Here is a 20986-nt window from a genome sequence, read left to right as displayed (position 1 = left end):
CTAGACTGGGTTAAAATGAGCCAGACTAGATTAAACTGGGCTGGGCTGGGTTAAAGTAAGCAGGACTGGATTAAATTTAGCTGGACTGGATTAAATAGGGCTGGACTGGATTAAACTGAGCTGGGCACGGTTAAACTGTGCTGAACTGGACTAAACGGGGCTGGGCTGGATTAAACGGGGCTGGACTGGATTAAACTGAGCTGGACAGGGTTAAACTGAGCTGGACTGGATTAAACCAGGCTGGACTGGGTTCTATTGGGCTGGACTGGGTTAAACTGTGCTGGAGTGAACTAAAGTGGGCTGGGCTGTCTTGACCTGAGCTGGAGTGTATTAAATATGGTTGGACTGGGTTAAACTGGGTTGGGCTGGATGGAACTGTTCTGGGCTGTGTCAGACTGGGCTGGACTGGGTTAAACTGGGCTGGACCAATCTGAGCTGGGCTGGTTTAAACTGGGCTGGACTGGGTTAAATTGAGCCAGACTGCATTAAACTGGGCTGTAGTGGTTTAAATTGAGTTGGACTGGATTAAATGGGGCTGGACTGGGTTAAACTGTGCTGGAGTGAGCTAAAGTGGGCTGGGCTGGATTGACCTGAGCTGGAGCGTATTAAATATGGTTGGACTGGGTTAAACTGGGTTGGGCTGGATGGAACTGTTCTGGGCTGGGTTAAACTGGGCTGGGCTGGACCAATCTGAGCTGGGCTGGTTTAAACTGGGCTGGACTGGGTTAAATTGTGCCGGACTGGATTAAACTGGGCTGTAGTGGTTTAAATTGAGTTGGACTGGATTAAATGGGGCTGGACTGGGTTAAACTGTGCTGGAGTGAACTAAAGTGGGCTGGGCTGGATTGACCTGAGCTGGAGTGTATTAAATATGGTTGGACTGGGTTAAACTGGGCTGGACTGGGTTAAACTGTGTTAGAGTGAAGTGAACTGGGCTGGGCTGGATTAATCTGAGCTGGACTGTGTTAAAGTGGGCTGGATCAAAGTGAGCTGGATTGTGTTTAAACTGTGCTGGACTGTATCAAACTGGGCTGGCCTGGGTTAAACGGGGCTGATCTAAATTATACTGAGCTGGAGTGTATTAAATATGGCTGGACAGGTTTAAACCTCGCTGGGCTGTATAACACTGGGCTGGCCTGGGTTAAACTGGGCTGGATTAGGTTAAAATGGGCTGGGCTGGATTGAATTGATCTGGACTGGACTAAACTGGGGTGGGCTGGGTTAAACTGAGCTGGACTGGGTTAAAGTGGGCTGGACTGGGCTAAACTGACAGGGACTGGATTATACTGAGCTGGAGTGTATTAAACATGGCTGGACAGGGTTAAACTGGGCTGGACTGTATCAAACTGGGCTGGACTGGGTCAGACTGAGCTGGGCTGGATTGAACAGAGCTGGACTTGATTAAACGTGGCTGGAGTGCGTTAAACTGAGCTAGACTTGGTTAAACTGAGTCGGACTGGATTAAAGTGAGCTGGACTGGGTTAAAGTGGGCTGGGCTGAGGTGGACTGGGTTAAAGTGTGCTGGGCTGGATGAAACCTAGCTGGACTGGGTTAAAGTGGGCTGGACTGGGTTAAATTGGGCTGGGCAGGATGGAACAGAGCTGGACTGAATTAAACTTGACTGGACTGGGTTAAACTGAGCTGGACTGGATTAAAATGAGCTGGGCTGGATGGAACTGAGCTGGACTGGATTAAACTGGGCTGGATAGGGTTAAAACTGTGATACAGTGAACTGACCTGGGCTGGATGAAACTGGGCTGGACTGGATTAAATGGGGCTGGACTGGGTTAAACTGTGCTGGAGTGAACTAAAGTGGGCTGGGCTGGATTAACCTGAGCTGGAGTGTATTAAATATGGTTGGACTGGGTTAAACTGGGTTGGGCTGGATGGAACTGTTCTTGGCTGGATTAAACTTGTCTGGACTGGGTTAAACTGGGCTGGGCTGGACCAATCTGAGCTGGGCTGGTTTAAACTGGGCTGGACTGGGTTAAATTGAGCCGGACTGGATTAAACTGGGCTGTAGTGGTTTAAATTGAGTTGGACTGGATTAAATGGGGCTGGACTGGGTTAAACTGTGCTGGAGTGAACTAAAGTGGGCTGGGCTGGCTTGAGCTGTGCTGGACTGGATTGAACTGGGCTGGGCAGGGTTAAACTTTGCTAGAGTGAAGTGAACTGGGCTGGGCTGGTTTAATCTGAGCTGGACTGGGTTAAAGTGGGCTGGATCAAAGTGAGCTGGATTGTGTTTAAACTGGGCTGGACTGGGTTAAACTGGGCTGTTGTGGATTATACTGAGCTGGAGTGTATTAAATATGGCTGTACTGTGTTAAACTGGTCTGGATTGAACTGTTCTGGACTGGGTTAAGCTGGGCTGGGCTGGGCTAAACTTAACTGAGCTGGCCTGGAATTAAATTCGGCTGGGCTGGATTAAAGTGGCTTGGACTGGATTATACTGAGCTGGAGTGTATTAAATATGGCGGGACTGTGTTAAACTGTGCTGGGCTGTATCAACGTGGGCTGCCTGGGTTAAACGGGGCTGATCTAAATTATACTGAGCTGGAGTGTATTAAATATGGCTGGACAGGTTTAAACCTCGCTGGGCTGTATAACACTGGGCTGGCCTGGTTTAAACTGGGCTAGACTAGATTAAAATGGGCTGGGCTGGATTGAATTGATCTGGACTGGGCTAAACTGGGGTGGGCTGGGTTAAACTGAGCTGGACTGGGTTAAAGTGGGCTGAACTAGGGCTAAACTGACAGGGACTGGATTATACTGAGCTGGAGTATATTAAACCTGGCTGGACTGGGTTAAACTGGGCTGGGCTGTATCAAACTGGGCTGGCCTGGGTTAAACTCGGCTGGGCTGGATTGAACAGAGCTGGACTTGATTAAACGTGGCTGGAGTGCGTTAAACTGAGCTAGACTTGGTTAAACTGAGTCGGACTGGATTAAAGTGAGCTGGACTGGGTTAAAGTGGGCTGGGCTGAGGTGGACTGGGTTAAAGTGTGCTGGGCTGGATGAAACTGAGCTGGACTGGGTTAAAGTGGGCTGGACTGGGTTAAATTGGGCTGGGCTGGATGGAACAGAGCTGGACTGGATTAAACTTGGCTGGACTGGGTTAAACTGAGCTGGGCTGGATTGAACTGATCTGGCCTGGATTAAACTGGGCTGGATAGGGTTAAAACTGTGATACAGTGAACTGACCTGGGCTGGATGAAACTGAGCTGGACTGGATTAAACCGGGCTGGACTGGGTTCTATTGGGCTGGACTGGATTAAATGGGGCTGGACTGGGTTAAACTGTCCTGGAGTGAACTAAAGTGGGCTGGGCTGTCTTGACCTGAGCTGGAGTGTATTAAATATGGTTGGACTGGGTTAAACTGGGTTGGGCTGGATGGAACTGTTCTTGGCTGTGTCAGACTGGGCTGGACTGGACCAATCTGAGCTGGGCTGGTTTAAACTGGGCTGGACTGGGTTAAATTGAGCCAGACTGCATTAAACTGGGCTGTAGTGGTTTAAATTGAGTTGGACTGGATTAAATGGGGCTGGACTGGGTTAAACTGTGCTGGAGTGAGCTAAAGTGGGCTGGGCTGGATTGACCTGAGCTGGAGCGTATTAAATATGGTTGGACTGGGTTAAACTGGGTTGGGCTGGATGGAACTGTTCTGGGCTGGGTTAAACTGGGCTGGGCTGGACCAATCTGAGCTGGGCTGGTTTAAACTGGGCTGGACTGGGTTAAATTGTGCCGGACTGGATTAAACTGGGCTGTAGTGGTTTAAATTGAGTTGGACTGGATTAAATGGGGCTGGACTGGGTTAAACTGTGCTGGAGTGAACTAAAGTGGGCTGGGCTGGATTGACCTGAGCTGGAGTGTATTAAATATGGTTGGACTGGGTTAAACTGGGCTGGACTGGGTTAAACTGTGTTAGAGTGAAGTGAACTGGGCTGGGCTGGATTAATCTGAGCTGGACTGTGTTAAAGTGGGCTGGATCAAAGTGAGCTGGATTGTGTTTAAACTGTGCTGGACTGTATCAAACTGGGCTGGCCTGGGTTAAACGGGGCTGATCTAAATTATACTGAGCTGGAGTGTATTAAATATGGCTGGACAGGTTTAAACCTCGCTGGGCTGTATAACACTGGGCTGGCCTGGGTTAAACTGGGCTGGATTAGGTTAAAATGGGCTGGGCTGGATTGAATTGATCTGGACTGGACTAAACTGGGGTGGGCTGGGTTAAACTGAGCTGGACTGGGTTAAAGTGGGCTGGACTGGGCTAAACTGACAGGGACTGGATTATACTGAGCTGGAGTGTATTAAACATGGCTGGACTGGGTTAAACTGGGCTGGACTGTATCAAACTGGGCTGGACTGGGTCAAACTGAGCTGGGCTGGATTGAACAGAGCTGGACTTGATTAAACGTGGCTGGAGTGCGTTAAACTGAGCTAGACTTGGTTAAACTGAGTCGGACTGGATTAAAGTGAGCTGGACTGGGTTAAAGTGGGCTGGGCTGAGGTGGACTGGGTTAAAGTGTGCTGGGCTGGATGAAACCTAGCTGGACTGGGTTAAAGTGGGCTGGACTGGGTTAAATTGGGCTGGGCTGGATGGAACAGAGCTGGACTGGATTAAACTTGACTGGACTGGGTTAAACTGAGCTGGGCTGGATTGAACTGAGCTGGACTGGATTAAACTGAGCTGGGCTGGATTGAACTGAGCTGGACTGGATTAAACTGGGCTGGATAGGGTTAAACTGTGCTGGACTGGGTTAAACTTGACTGGACTGGGTTAAACTGAGCTGGGCTGGATTGAACTGAGCTGAGCTGGATGAAACTGAGCTGGACTGGATTAAACCGGGCTGGTCTGGGTTCTATTGGGCTGGACTGGGTTAAACTGTGCTGGAGTGAACTAAAGTGGGCTGGGCTGTCTTGACCTGAGCTGGAGTGTATTAAATATGGTTGGACTGGGTTAAACTGGGTTGGGCTGGATGGAACTGTTCTGGTCTGGGTTAAACTTGTCTGGACTGGGTTAAACTGGGCTGGGCTGGACCAATCTGAGCTGGGCTGGTTTAAACTGGGCTGGACTGGGTTAAATTGAGCCGGACTGGATTAAACTGGGCTGTAGTGGTTTAAATTGAGTTGGACTGGATTAAATGGGGCTGGACTGGGTTAAACTGTGCTGGAGTGAACTAAAGTGGGCTGGGCTGGCTTGAGCTGTGCTGGACTGGATTGAACTGGGCTGGGCAGGGTTAAACTTTGCTAGAGTGAAGTGAACTGGGCTGGGCTGGTTTAATCTGAGCTGGACTGGGTTAAAGTGGGCTGGATCAAAGTGAGCTGGATTGTGTTTAAACTGGGCTGGACTGGGTTAAACTGGGCTGTTGTGGATTATACTGAGCTGGAGTGTATTAAATATGGCTGTACTGTGTTAAACTGGTCTGGATTGAACTGTTCTGGACTGGGTTAAGCTGGGCTGGGCTGGGCTAAGCTTAACTGAGCTGGCCTGGAATTAAATTCGGCTGGGCTGGATTAAAGTGGTTTGGACTGGATTATACTGAGCTGGAGTGTATTAAATATGGCGGGACTGTGTTAAACTGTGCTGGGCTGTATCAACGTGGGCTGCCTGGGTTAAACGGGGCTGATCTAAATTATACTGAGCTGGAGTGTATTAAATATGGCTGGACAGGTTTAAACCTCGCTGGGCTGTATAACACTGGGCTGGCCTGGTTTAAACTGGGCTAGACTAGGTTAAAATGGGCTGGGCTGGATTGAATTGATCTGGACTGGACTAAACTGGGGTGGGCTGGGTTAAACTGAGCTGGACTGGGTTAAAGTGGGCTGAACTAGGGCTAAACTGACAGGGACTGGATTATACTGAGCTGGAGTATATTAAACCTGGCTGGACTGGGTTAAACTGGGCTGGGCTGTATCAAACTGGGCTGGCCTGGGTTAAACTCGGCTGGGCTGGATTGAACAGAGCTGGACTTGATTAAACGTGGCTGGAGTGCGTTAAACTGAGCTAGACTTGGTTAAACTGAGTCGGACTGGATTAAAGTGAGCTGGACTGGGTTAAAGTGGGCTGGGCTGAGGTGGACTGGGTTAAAGTGTGCTGGGCTGGATGAAACTGAGCTGGACTGGGTTAAAGTGGGCTGGACTGGGTTAAATTGGGCTGGGCTGGATGGAACAGAGCTGGACTGGATTAAACTTGGCTGGACTGGGTTAAACTGAGCTGGGCTGGATTGAACTGATCTGGCCTGGATTAAACTGGGCTGGATAGGGTTAAAACTGTGATACAGTGAACTGACCTGGGCTGGATGAAACTGAGCTGGACTGGATTAAACCGGGCTGGACTGGGTTCTATTGGGCTGGACTGGATTAAATGGGGCTGGACTGGGTTAAACTGTCCTGGAGTGAACTAAAGTGGGCTGGGCTGTCTTGACCTGAGCTGGAGTGTATTAAATATGGTTGGACTGGGTTAAACTGGGTTGGGCTGGATGGAACTGTTCTTGGCTGTGTCAGACAGGGCTGGACTGGGTTAAACTGGGCTGGGCTGGACCAATCTGAGCTGGGCTGGTTTAAACTGGGCTGGACTGGGTTAAATTGAGCCAGACTGCATTAAACTGGGCTGTAGTGGTTTAAATTGAGTTGGACTGGATTAAATGGGGCTGGACTGGGTTAAACTGTGCTGGAGTGAGCTAAAGTGGGCTGGGCTGGATTGACCTGAGCTGGAGCGTATTAAATATGGTTGGACTGGGTTAAACTGGGTTGGGCTGGATGGAACTGTTCTGGGCTGGGTTAAACTGGGCTGGGCTGGACCAATCTGAGCTGGGCTGGTTTAAACTGGGCTGGACTGGGTTAAATTGTGCCGGACTGGATTAAACTGGGCTGTAGTGGTTTAAATTGAGTTGGACTGGATTAAATGGGGCTGGACTGGGTTAAACTGTGCTGGAGTGAACTAAAGTGGGCTGGGCTGGATTGACCTGAGCTGGAGTGTATTAAATATGGTTGGACTGGGTTAAACTGGGCTGGACTGGGTTAAACTGTGTTAGAGTGAAGTGAACTGGGCTGGGCTGGATTAATCTGAGCTGGACTGTGTTAAAGTGGGCTGGATCAAAGTGAGCTGGATTGTGTTTAAACTGTGCTGGACTGTATCAAACTGGGCTGGCCTGGGTTAAACGGGGCTGATCTAAATTATACTGAGCTGGAGTGTATTAAATATGGCTGGACAGGTTTAAACCTCGCTGGGCTGTATAACACTGGGCTGGCCTGGGTTAAACTGGGCTGGATTAGGTTAAAATGGGCTGGGCTGGATTGAATTGATCTGGACTGGACTAAACTGGGGTGGGCTGGGTTAAACTGAGCTGGACTGGGTTAAAGTGGGCTGGACTGGGCTAAACTGACAGGGACTGGATTAATACTGAGCTGGAGTGTATTAAACATGGCTGGACTGGGTTAAACTGGGCTGGACTGTATCAAACTGGGCTGGACTGGGTCAAACTGAGCTGGGCTGGATTGAACAGAGCTGGACTTGATTAAACGTGGCTGGAGTGCGTTAAACTGAGCTAGACTTGGTTAAACTGAGTCGGACTGGATTAAAGTGAGCTGGACTGGGTTAAAGTGGGCTGGGCTGAGGTGGACTGGGTTAAAGTGTGCTGGGCTGGATGAAACCTAGCTGGACTGGGTTAAAGTGGGCTGGACTGGGTTAAATTGGGCTGGGCTGGATGGAACAGAGCTGGACTGGATTAAACTTGACTGGACTGGGTTAAACTGAGCTGGGCTGGATTGAACTGAGCTGGACTGGATTAAACTGAGCTGGGCTGGATTGAACTGAGCTGGACTGGATTAAACTGGGCTGGATAGGGTTAAACTGTGCTGGACTGGGTTAAACTTGACTGGACTGGGTTAAACTGAGCTGGGCTGGATTGAACTGAGCTGGACTGGATTAAACCGGGCTGGTCTGGGTTCTATTGGGCTGGACTGGGTTAAACTGTGCTGGAGTGAACTAAAGTGGGCTGGGCTGTCTTGACCTGAGCTGGAGTGTATTAAATATGGTTGGACTGGGTTAAACTGGGTTGGGCTGGATGGAACTGTTCTGGTCTGGGTTAAACTTGTCTGGACTGGGTTAAACTGGGCTGGGCTGGACCAATCTGAGCTTGGCTGGTTTAAACTGGGCTGGACTGGGTTAAATTGAGCCGGACTGGATTAAACTGGGCTGTAGTGGTTTAAATTGAGTTGGACTGGATTAAATGGGGCTGGACTGGGTTAAACTGTGCTGGAGTGAACTAAAGTGGGCTGGGCTGGCTTGAGCTGTGCTGGACTGGATTGAACTGGGCTGGGCAGGGTTAAACTTTGCTAGAGTGAAGTGAACTGGGCTGGGCTGGTTTAATCTGAGCTGGACTGGGTTAAAGTGGGCTGGATCAAAGTGAGCTGGATTGTGTTTAAACTGGGCTGGACTGGGTTAAACTGGGCTGTTGTGGATTATACTGAGCTGGAGTGTATTAAATATGGCTGTACTGTGTTAAACTGGTCTGGATTGAACTGTTCTGGACTGGGTTAAGCTGGGCTGGGCTGGGCTAAGCTTAACTGAGCTGGCCTGGAATTAAATTCGGCTGGGCTGGATTAAAGTGGTTTGGACTGGATTATACTGAGCTGGAGTGTATTAAATATGGCGGGACTGTGTTAAACTGTGCTGGGCTGTATCAACGTGGGCTGCCTGGGTTAAACGGGGCTGATCTAAATTATACTGAGCTGGAGTGTATTAAATATGGCTGGACAGGTTTAAACCTCGCTGGGCTGTATAACACTGGGCTGGCCTGGTTTAAACTGGGCTAGACTAGATTAAAATGGGCTGGGCTGGATTGAATTGATCTGGACTGGGCTAAACTGGGGTGGGCTGGGTTAAACTGAGCTGGACTGGGTTAAAGTGGGCTGAACTAGGGCTAAACTGACAGGGACTGGATTATACTGAGCTGGAGTATATTAAACCTGGCTGGACTGGGTTAAACTGGGCTGGGCTGTATCAAACTGGGCTGGCCTGGGTTAAACTCGGCTGGGCTGGATTGAACAGAGCTGGACTTGATTAAACGTGGCTGGAGTGCGTTAAACTGAGCTAGACTTGGTTAAACTGAGTCGGACTGGATTAAAGTGAGCTGGACTGGGTTAAAGTGGGCTGGGCTGAGGTGGACTGGGTTAAAGTGTGCTGGGCTGGATGAAACTGAGCTGGACTGGGTTAAAGTGGGCTGGACTGGGTTAAATTGGGCTGGGCTGGATGGAACAGAGCTGGACTGGATTAAACTCGACTGGACTGGGTTAAACTGAGCTGGGCTGGATTGAACTGAGCTGGCCTGGATTAAACTGGGCTGGATAGGGTTAAACTGTGATACAGTGAACTGACCTGGGCTGGATGAAACTGAGCTGGACTGGATTAAACCGGGCTGGACTGGGTTCTATTGGGCTGGACTGGATTAAATGGGGCTGGACTGGGTTAAACTGTGCTGGAGTGAACTAAAGTGGGCTGGGCTGTCTTGACCTGAGCTGGAGTGTATTAAATATGGTTGGACTGGGTTAAACTGGGTTGGGCTGGATGGAACTGTTCTGGGCTGGATTAAACTTGTCTGGACTGGGTTAAACTGGGCTGGATTGGGTTAAATTGGGCTGGGCTGGATGGAACAGAGCTGGACTGAATTAAACTTGACTGGAGCAATGAACTGAGCTGGACTGGATTAAACTGGGCTGGATAGGGTTAAACTGTGATACAGTGAACTGACCTGGGCTGGATGAAACTGAGCTGGACTGGATTAAACCGGGCTGGACTGCATTAAATGGGCTGTACTGGGTTAAACTGTGCTGGAGTGAACTAAAGTGGGCTGGGCTGGATTAACCTGAGCTGGAGTGTATTAAATATGGTTGGACTGGGTTAAACTGGGTTGGGCTGGATGGAACTGTTCTGGGCTGTGTCAGACAGGGCTGGACTGGGTTAAACTGGGCTGGGCTGGACCAATCTGAGCTGGGCTGGTTTAAACTGGGCTGGACTGGGTTAAATTGAGCCGGACTGGATTAAACTGGGCTGTAGTGGTTTAAATTGAGTTGGACTGGATTAAATGGGGCTGGACTGGGTTAAACTGTGCTGGAGTGAACTAAAGTGGGCTGGGCTGGATTGACCTGAGCTGGAGTGTATTAAATATGGTTGGACTGGCTTAAACTGGGTTGGGCTGGATGGAACTGTTCTGGGCTGTGTCAGACTGGGCTGGACTGGGTTAAACTGGGCTGGGCTGGACCAATCTGAGCTGGGCTGGTTTAAACTGGGCTGGAGTGGGTTAAATTGAGCCGGACTGGATTAAACTGGGCTGTAGTGGTTTAAATTGAGTTGGACTGGATTAAATGGGGCTGGACTGGGTTAAACTGTGCTGGAGTGAACTAAAGTGGGCTGGGCTGGATTGACCTGAGCTGGAGTGTATTAAATATGGTTGGACTGGGTTAAACTGGGTTGGGCTGGATGGAACTGTTCTGGGCTGGGTTAAACTGGGCTGGGCTGGACCAATCTGAGCTGGGCTGGTTTAAACTGGGCTGGACTGGGTTAAATTGAGCCGGACTGGATTAAACTGGGCTGTAGTGGTTTAAATTGAGTTGGACTGGATTAAATGGGGCTGGACTGGGTTAAACTGTGCTGGAGTGAACTAAAGTGGGCTGGGCTGGATTGACCTGAGCTGGAGTGTATTAAATATGGTTGGACTGGGTTAAACTGGGCTGGGCTGGGTAAAACTGTGTTAGAGTGAAATGAACTGGGCTGGGCTGGATTAATCTGAGCTCGACTGTGTTAAAGTTAAAGTGGCTGGATTGTGTTTAAACTGGATGGGTTAATTATACTGAGCTGGATTGTGTTTAAACTGGGCTGGGCTGTATCAAACTGAGCTGGGCTGGGTTAAACTGGGGCCGACTGGATTATACTGAGCTGGTGTGTATTAAATATGGCTGGACAGAGTTAAACTGGGCTGGGCTGTGCCAAACTGGGCTGGGCTGTATCAAACTGGGCTGGCCTGGGTTAAACTGGGCTGAGACTTAGGTTATTAAATATGGCTGGACAATGGGCTGGGCTGGATTGAATTGATCTGGGCTGGATTGACTGGACTAAACTGGGGTGGGCTGGGTTAAACTGAGCTGGACTGGGTTAAAGTGGGCTGGACTGGGCTAAACTGACAGGGACTGGATTATACTGAGCTGGAGTGTATTAAACCTGGCTGGACTGGGTTAAAGTGTGCTGGACTGTATCAAACTGGGCTGGCCTGGGTTAAACTCGGCTGGGCTGGATTGAACAGAGCTGGACTTGATTAAACGTGGCTGGAGTGCGTTAAACTGAGCTAGACTTGGTTAAACTGAGTCGGACTGGATTAAAGTGAGCTGGACTGGGTTAAAGTGGGCTGGGCTGAGGTGGACTGGGTTAAAGAGGGCTGGGCTGGATGAAACTGGGCCGGACTGTGTTAAACTGGACTGGACTGGGTTAAACTGGGCTGGGCTGAATTAAACTGAGCTTTACTGCATTAAACTCTGCTGGGCTGGATCAAACTGAGCTGGAATGTGTTAAACTGGGCTGGACTGGGTTAAATTGGGCTGGGCTGGGTGGAACTGAGCTGGACTGAGTTAAACTGAGCTGGGCTGGATTGAACTGGTCTGGACTGATTTAAACTGGGCTGGACAGTATTAAACTGGTTAAACTGGGCTGGACAGTACTAAACTGGTTAAACTGTGCTTGAGTGAACTGAACTGGGCTGGGCTGGATCTAATTGAGCTGGACTCGATTAATCTGTGCTAGACAAGGTTAAATTGGGCTGGTGTCTGTTAAATTGGGCTGGACTGTGTTAAAGTGGTTTTGGCTGGATTAAACTGAGCTGGACGGGATGAAACTGGGCTGGAATGTGTTGCACTGGGCTGGGCTTGATTAAACTCAGCAGGACTGGGTTAAACTGGGCTGAACTGGATTAAAGTGGGCTGGACTGTGTTAAACTGAGCTGGACTGAGTTAAACAGGGCTTGACTGGATTGAACTGGGCTGGACTGGACCAATCTGACCTGGGCTGGTTTAAACTGGTCTGGACTGGGTTAAACTGGGCTGGACTGGGTTAAATTGAGCCGGACTGGATTAAACTGGGCTGGACTGGTTTAAACTGGGCTGGAGTGAACTAAACTGGTCTGGGCTGGATTGAATTGAGTTGGGCTGCATTAAACTGGGCTGGAGTGGGTTAAACTGGGCTGGAGTGGGTTAAACTCGCTGGACTGGATTATACTGACCTGGAGTGTATTAAATATGGCTGGACTGGGTTAAACTGGGCTGGGCTAGTTTAAACTGGGCTGGACTGTGTTAAACTGGGCTGGGCTGGATTTCACTGAGTTTGACTGGATTAAACTGAACTGGACAGGGTTAAACTGTGCTTGAGTGAACTGAACTGGGCTGGGCTGTGTCTAACTGAGATGGACTGGATTAAACCGGGCTGGACAGGGTTAAACTGGCCTGGACTGTGTTAAAGTGGTTTTGGCTGGATTAAACTGAGCTGAACGGGATGCAACTGGGCTGGGATATGTTGCACTGGGCTGGGCTTGATTAACCTGAGCTGGACTGTGTTAAAGTGCGCTGGACTGTATTAAACTGAGCTGGACTGGGTTAAACTGGGCTGGGCTGGATGAAACTGAGCTGAACTGGTGTTGTGGTTTAAACCCAGTCAGGTTAATTCGTTCGCTCACTTCCCCCCCCTTTCTTGCCCTCCCCCTGCTCCTGGAGGGACAGAGAGGAGAATTGAAAAGAATGCAACTCCCACGGGTTGAGATAAGAACAGTTTAGTAACTAAGGTACAACACAAATCACTATTGCTACCACCAATAATAACAATGATAAAGGAAATAACAAGGGAAGAGAATACAACACCTCAGCACCAGCTGACTTAACTTGCCCCCCTCCGCCTGACCAAGCACCGACCGATACCTCCTCCAACCCTGCAGTCTCCCAGCCCTTCCGGCTAACTCCCAGTTACATCCTGGGCATGACGTGCTGTGGTATGGAATAGCTCTTTGGTCAGTTTGGGTCAGGTGTCCTGTCTCTGCTTCCTCCCAGCTTCCCCTCCTCCCTGGCAGAGCATGAGGCTCACAAAGTCCTTGGCCAAACCAAAACATCTCTATCAGCTCTGTTCCCGAGCCGAAAGTCAAAACACTGCACTGCACCAGCTACCAAGAAGGAGAAAAATGACTGCTACTGCTGAACCCAGGACAACTGGATTAAAGTGGGCTGGACAGGGTTAAACTGAGCTGGACTGTGTTTAAACTGGGCTGGACTGGGTTAAAGTGGGCTGGACTGGGATAAACTGACAGGGACTGCATTATACTGAGCGGGAGTGGATTAAATATGGCTGGACTGGGTTAAAATGGGCTGGGCTGGATTGAACTGAGCTGGACTGGATTAAAGTGAGCTGGACTGGATTAAAGTCGGCTGGACCGGGTTAAACTGAGCTAGAGTGAACTGAACTGGGCTGGGCTGGATTGAACTGAGCTGGACTGGGTTAAACTGGAATGGACGAGATTAAACTGGGCTGGACTGGGTTAAATTGAGCCGGACTGGATTAAACTGGGCTGGACTGCGTTAAACTGGGCTGGACTGGGTTAAACTGGGCTGGACTGGATTGAACTGAGTTTGCCTGGATTAAACTGAACTGGACAGGGTTAAGCTGTGCTAGAGTGAACTGAACTGGGCTGGGCTGGATCTAAATGAGGTGGACTGGATTAAACCGGGCTGGACAGGGTTAAATTGGGCTGGAGCGTGTTAACGTGGGCTGTCCTGTGTTAAAGTGGTTTTGGCTGGATTAAACTGAGCTAGACGGGATGAAACTGGGCTGGAATGTGTTGCAGTTGGCTGCGCTTGATTAAAGTGAGCAGGACTGGGTTAAACTGTGCTGGACTGGGTTAAACAGGGCTGGACTGGATTAAAGTGGGCTGGACTGTGTTAAACTGAGCCGGACTGCGTTAAAGAGGGCTTGACTGGATTGAACTGGGCTGGACTGGGTTGAGCTGGGCTGGTTTAAACTGGTCTGGACTGGGTTAAAGTCGGCTGGACTGGGTTAAATTGAGCCAGACTGGATTAAACTGGGCTGGACTGGGTTAAACTGGGCTGGAGTGAACTAAACTGAGCTGGGCTGGATTGAACTGAGGTAGACTGCATTAAACTGGGCTGGACTGGGTTAAACTGGGCTGGAGTTGGTTAAACTGGGCTGGGCTGGATTATACTGATCTGGAGTGTATTAAATATGGCTGGACTGGGTTAAAGTAGGCTGGACTTGGTTAAACTGTGCTGAAGTGAACTGAACTGGTCTGTACTGGATCAATCTCAGCTGGGCTGTATTAAACTGAGCTGGGCTGCATTAAACTGGTCTGGACTGGGTTAAACTGGGCTGGGCTGGATTAAACTGAGCTGGACTACATTAAACTGGGCTGGCCTGTGTTAAACTGTGCTGGGCTGGATCAAACTGAGCTGGACTGTGTTTAAACTGGGCTGGACTGGGTTAAACTGGGCTGTTCTGGATTATACTGAGCTGGAGTGTATTAAATATGACTAGACTGTGTTAAACTGGTCTGGATTGAACTGTTCTGGACTGGGTTAAGCTGGGCTGGGCTGGGCTAAACTGAGCTGGACTGGATTATACTGAGCTGGAGTGTATTAAATAAGGCTGGACTGGGTTAAACTGGGCTGGACTGTATTAAACTGAGCTGGACTGGGTTAAACTAAGCTGGACTGGATGAAATTGTGCTGGACTGGATTAAAGTGGGCTGGACAGGGTTAAACTGTGTTAGAGTGAACTGAACTGGGCTGGGCTGGATTGAACTGGGCTGGACTGGGTGAAACAGAGCTGGACTGTGTTAAAGTGGGCTGGGCTATGTCAAACTGAGTTAGACTGGATTAAACAGGGATGGACTAGATTATACCGAGCTGGAGTGTATTAAATATGGCTGGACTGCATTAACCTGAGCTGGGCTGTATCAGACTGGTCTGGACTGGGTTATACTGGGCTGGTCTGGGTTAAACTGAGCTGGGCTGGATTGAACTGAGCCGGACTGGATTAAACTGGGCTGGACAGGACTAAACGGGTGTAGACGAGTTTAAACTGAGCTGGACTGGATTAAACTGGGCTGGACTGGGTTAATTTGAGCCGGACTGGATTAAACTGGGCTGGACTGGATTAAACTGTGCTGGAGTGAACTAAACTGGCCTGGGCTGGATCAAACTGAGCTGGACGGGCTTAAACTGGGCTGGACTGGGTTAAAATGAGCACGAGTCAATTAAACTGAGCTGGACTGCGTTAAACTGGCCTGGACAGGGTTAAACTGGGCTGGAGTGGATTATACTGAGCTGGAGTGTATTAAATATGGCTGGACTGCGTTAAACTGGGCTGGGCTGTATGAAACTGGGCTGGACTGGGTTAAACTGGGCTGGGCTGGATTGAACTGAGGTTGACTGGATTAAACTGAACTGGACAGGGTTAAACTGTGCTAGAGTGAACTGAACTGGGCTGGGCTGGATTAAACTGAGCTGGACTGTGTTAAAGTGGGCTGGGCTCGATCAGACTGAGCTGGACTGTGTTTAAACTGGGCTGGACTATGTTAAAGTAGGCTGGACTTCGTTTAACTGGGCTGGGCTGGATTAAACTGAGCTGGACTGCATTAAACTGGCCTTGCCTGGGTTAAACTGTGCTGGGCTGGATCAAACTGAGCTGGAATGGGTTAAACTTGGTTGGACTGGGTTAAACTGGGCTGGGCTGGATCAAACTGAGCTGGTGTCCTGGGTTCAGCAGTAGCAGTCTTGTTTCTCCTTCTTGGTAGCTGGTGCAGTGCAGTGTTTTGATTTTCGGCCTGGGAACAGAGCTGATAACAATGATGTTTTGGTTTGGCCAAGGACTTTGTGAGCCTCATGCTCTGCCAGGGAGGAGGGGAAGTCCGGAGGAAGCAGAGACAGGACACCTGACCCAAACTGACCAAAGAGGTATTCCATATCACAGCACGTCATGCCCATGGGAGTTAGCCAAGAGGGCTGGGAGACTGCAGGGTTGGAGGAGGTATGGGTCGGTGCTTGGTCGGGCTTGGGGGGCGAGTTATCCGTCAGGTGGTGCTGAGGTGTTGTATTCTCTTCCCTTGTTATTTCCTTTATCATTATTATCATTGGTGGTAGCAGTAGTGATCTGTGTTATACCTTAGTTACTAAACAGTTCTTATCTCAACCCGTGGGAGGTGCATTCTTTTCGATTCTCGTCTCCGTCCCCCCGGGAGTACAGGGAGGGAAACAAGGGGGGGAGTGAGTGAATGAGTTACCTGACTGGGTTTAAACCATGACAGCGGGTCTTCACTGAACTGGGCTGGACTGGGTTTAACTGGGCTGGGCTAGATTATACTGAGCTGGGGTGTATTAAATATGGCTGGACTGGGTTAAACTGGGCTGGAGTGAACTAAAATGGGCTGTGCTGGATCAAACTGAGCTGGACTGCATTAAACTGGTCTGGACAGGGTTAAATTAGGCTGGACTGTGTTAAACTGAGCTGGACTTGCCTAAACTGGTTTTGGCTGGATTAAACTGAGCTGGATGGGATTAAACTCGGCTGGAATGTGTTGAACTGGGCTTGGCTTGATTAAACTGAGCTGGACTGGGTTAAACTGTGCTGGACTGGATTAAACTGAGCTGGACTGAGTTAAACTGGGCTGGAGTGGATTAAACTGAGCTGGACTGAGTTAAACTGAGCAGGACTGGGTTAAATTTATCTGGACTGGATTAAACTGGGCTGGACTGGATTAAACTGAGCTGGACTGGGTTATTGCCTGAGAGTTAAATGCCAGGATAAAAAGGTGCCATTTGTGGGGCTTATGTCTGGGGCGTCATGACAGGGACAACAGGTAATGGTCTGTGGTGAAACACACAAGGGTGGGAAAGTAGTGTTTGTTGTCTTTGGCTCCTAGCAGCGAGTTGTGCTGTGGCTGCTTCAGGTGAAGTGCAGCTTTGGTTCCTAGCCAGAAAGTTGTGCTTTAGAACTGCCTGGAGAAGTCCTGATCCTTGGAGACATCCCTAGATGCGGTTAGCCGCTTCTTGTGACGTGGGCTGGCCCCCTGCGTAGCAATGAGCGTGCGTTTTTGTGAGTATGAAAGACGAGCCTCATGCTGTGTGAGGGAGGCAGAAGCTCATCCCATGCAGGTGAACGTTGTCTGGGCGGGGACGCCCGTTAAGGTTGAGCCTGCCACCTCGCGCTGCCATGATGATTCTCGGAGCTGGTTTGCTGATGGTCTTCCCATCCTTTACGAGTTCCATCATTTCTGATATTATTAAGCTTGTGGAGAGTTCTGTGTTTGTCTAAAGGCTAGGCTAAGCTAATCTAATCTAACCCAGGAAGAGATGGGGGAAGCTAAACCAAGCTTAACCCTGACTCAGACCCTTACACATAACCCTAATGTTAGGGGTAAACCTTAGGGTTAAGTGTTTGGGTTAGGATTATGGTTACGGGGTTGGACAACGTTTAGGGTTATGGTTATGGTTCGAGTAAACTGTTAGGGTAACGGGTTAGGGTTAGCTTTAGGGTTATGGTTAAGGTTAATTGTTAGGGATAAGGTAGGGTTAGTGTTAGGGTTAGGGTTACGGGTTAGGGTTAGGAGTTAGGATTAGGGTTAGGGTTATGGTTAGGGTTAAGTGGGGTTAGGGTTAGGGTTACTTTTGAGTGTTACGGTTATGTGTTAGCCTTAGTGTTAAGTGGTAGGGTTAGGGTTACGTGTTAGGGTTAGCGTTAGGGTTAGGGTTAGGAGTTAGGCTTAGGGTTAAGTGTTAGGGTTAGGGTTACGGGTTAGGGTTAGGAGTTAGGATTAGGGTTAGGGTTATGGTTAGGGTTAAGTGTTAGGGTTAGGGTTACGTGTTAGGGTTAGCGTTAGGGTTAGGGTTAGGAGTTAGGCTTAGGGTTAAGTGTTAGGGTTAGGGTTACGTGTTAGGGTTAGCGTTAGGGTTAGGGTTAGGAGTTAGGCTTAGGGTTAAGTGTTAGGGTTAGGGTTACGGGTTAGGGTTAGGAGTTAGGATTAGGGTTAGGGTTATGGTTAGGGTTAAGTCTTAGGGTTAGGGTTACGTGTTAGGGTTAGCGTTAGGGTTAGGGTTAGGGTTAGGAGTTAGGCTTAGGGTTAAGTGTTAGGGTTAGGGTTACGGGTTAGGGTTAGGAGTTAGGATTAGGGTTAGGGTTATGGTTAGGGTTAAGTCTTAGGGTTAGGGTTACGTGTTAGGGTTAGCGTTAGGGTTAGGGTTAGGAGTTAGGCTTAGGGTTAAGTGTTAGGGTTAGGGTTACGGGTTAGGGTTAGGAGTTAGGATTAGGGTTAGGGTTATGGTTAGGGTTAAGTCTTAGGGTTAGGGTTACGTGTTAGGGTTAGCGTTAGGGTTAGGGTTAGGAGTTAGGCTTAGGGTTAAGTGTTAGGGTTAGGGTTACGGGTTAGGGTTAGGAGTTAGGATTAGGGTTAGGGTTATGGTTAGGGTTAAGTCTTAGGGTTAGGGTTACGTGTTAGGGTTAGCGTTAGGGTTAGGGTTAGGAGTTAGGCTTAGGGTTAAGTGTTAGGGTTAGGGTTACGGGTTAGGGTTAGGAGTTAGGATTAGGGTTAGGGTTATGGTTAGGGTTAAGTCTTAGGGTTAGGGTTACGTGTTAGGGTTAGCGTTAGGGTTAGGGTTAGGAGTTAGGCTTAGGGTTAAGTGTTAGGGTTAGGGTTACGGGTTAGGGTTAGGAGTTAGGATTAGGGTTAGGGTTATGGTTAGGGTTAAGTCTTAGGGTTAGGGTTACGTGTTAGGGTTAGCGTTAGGGTTAGGGTTAGGAGTTAGGCTTAGGGTTAAGTGTTAGGGTTAGGGTTACGGGTTAGGGTTAGGAGTTAGGATTAGGGTTAGGGTTATGGTTAGGGTTAAGTCTTAGGGTTAGGGTTACGTGTTAGGGTTAGCGTTAGGGTTAGGGTTAGTTAGGCTTAGGGTTAAGTGTTAGGGTTAGGGTTACGGGTTAGGGTTAGGAGTTAGGATTAGGGTTAGGGTTATGGTTAGGGTTAAGTCTTAGGGTTAGGGTTACGTGTTAGGGTTAGCGTTAGGGTTAGGGTTAGGAGTTAGGCTTAGGGTTAAGTGTTAGGGTTAGGGTTACGGGTTAGGGTTAGGAGTTAGGATTAGGGTTAGGGTTATGGTTAGGGTTAAGTGTTAGGGTTAGGGTTACGTGTTAGGGTTAGCGTTAGGGTTAGGGTTAGGAGTTAGGCTTAGGGTTAAGTGTTAGGGTTAGGGTTACGGGTTAGGGTTAGGAGTTAGGATTAGGGTTAGGGTTATGGTTAGGGTTAAGTTTTAGGGTTAGGGTTAGGGTTACGTGTTAGGGTTAGCGTTAGGGTTAGGGTTAGGAGTTAGGCTTAGGGTTAAGTGTTAGGGTTAGGGTTACGGGTTAGGGTTAGGAGTTAGGATTAGGGTTAGGGTTATGGTTAGGGTTAAGTCTTAGGGTTATGGTTAGGGTTAAGTCTTAGGGTTAGGGTTACGTGTTAGGGTTAGCGTTAGGGTTAGGGTTAGGAGTTAGGCTTAGGGTTAAGTGTTAGGGTTAGGGTTACGGGTTAGGGTTAGGAGTTAGGATTAGGGTTAGGGTTATGGTTAGGGTTAAGTGTTAGGGTTAGGGTTAGGGTTAGCGTTAGGGTTAGGGTTAGGAGTTAGGCTTAGGGTTAAGTGTTAGGGTTAGGGTTACGGGTTAGGGTTAGGAGTTAGGATTAGGGTTAGGGTTATGGTTAGGGTTAAGTGTTAGGGTTAGGGTTACGTGTTAGGGTTAGCGTTAGGGTTAGGGTTAGGAGTTAGGCTTAGGGTTAAGTGTTAGGGTTAGGGTTACGGGTTAGGGTTAGGAGTTAGGATTAGGGTTAGGGTTATGGTTAGGGTTAAGTCTTAGGGTTAGGGTTACGTGTTAGGGTTAGCGTTAGGGTTAGGGTTAGGAGTTAGGCTTAGGGTTAAGTGTTAGGGGTAGGGTTACGGGTTAGGGTTAGGAGTTAGGATTAGGGTTAGGGTTATGGTTAGGGTTAAGTGTTAGGGTTAGGGTTACGTGTTAGGGTTAGCGTTAGGGTTAGGGTTAGGAGTTAGGCTTAGGGTTAAGTGTTAGGGTTAGGGTTACGGGTTAGGGTTAGGAGTTAGGATTAGGGTTATGGTTAGGGTTAAGTCTTAGGGTTAGGGTTACGTGTTAGGGTTAGCGTTAGGGTTAGGGTTAGGAGTTAGGCTTAGGGTTAAGTGTTAGGGTTAGGGTTACGGGTTAGGGTTAGGAGTTAGGATTAGGGTTAGGGTTATGGTTAGGGTTAAGTGTTAGGGTTAGGGTTACGTGTTAGGGTTAGCGTTAGGGTTAGGGTTAGGAGTTAGGCTTAGGGTTAAGTGTTAGGGTTAGGGTTACGGGTTAGGGTTAGGAGTTAGGATTAGGGTTAGGGTTATGGTTAGGGTTAAGTGTTAGGGTTAGGGTTACGTGTTAGGGGTTAGCGTTAGGGTTAGGGTTAGGAGTTAGGCTTAGGGTTAAGTGTTAGGGTTAGGGTTACGGGTTAGGGTTAGGAGTTAGGATTAGGGTTAGGGTTATGGTTAGGGTTAAGTCTTAGGGTTAGGGTTACGTGTTAGGGTTAGCGTTAGGGTTAGGGTTAGGAGTTAGGCTTAGGGTTAAGTGTTAGGGTTAGGGTTACGGGTTAGGGTTAGGAGTTAGGATTAGGGTTAGGGTTATGGTTAGGGTTAAGTGTTAGGGTTAGGGTTACGTGTTAGGGTTAGCGTTAGGGTTAGGGTTAGGAGTTAGGCTTAGGGTTAAGTGTTAGGGTTAGGGTTACGGGTTAGGGTTAGGAGTTAGGATTAGGGTTAGGGTTATGGTTAGGGTTAAGTGTTAGGGTTAGGGTTACGTGTTAGGGTTAGCGTTAGGGTTAGGGTTAGGAGTTAGGCTTAGGGTTAAGTGTTAGGGTTAGGGTTACGGGTTAGGGTTAGGAGTTAGGATTAGG

The sequence above is a fragment of the Pezoporus wallicus genome, unplaced genomic scaffold, assembly GCF_028554395.1.
Source record: "Pezoporus wallicus isolate ANWC-B61680 ecotype Strahan unplaced genomic scaffold, APGP_CSIRO_Pwel_v1 scaffold_7736, whole genome shotgun sequence".
NCBI classification, from domain to species: Eukaryota; Metazoa; Chordata; class Aves; order Psittaciformes; family Psittacidae; genus Pezoporus; species Pezoporus wallicus.
This window is presented reverse-complemented; position numbering follows the sequence as displayed.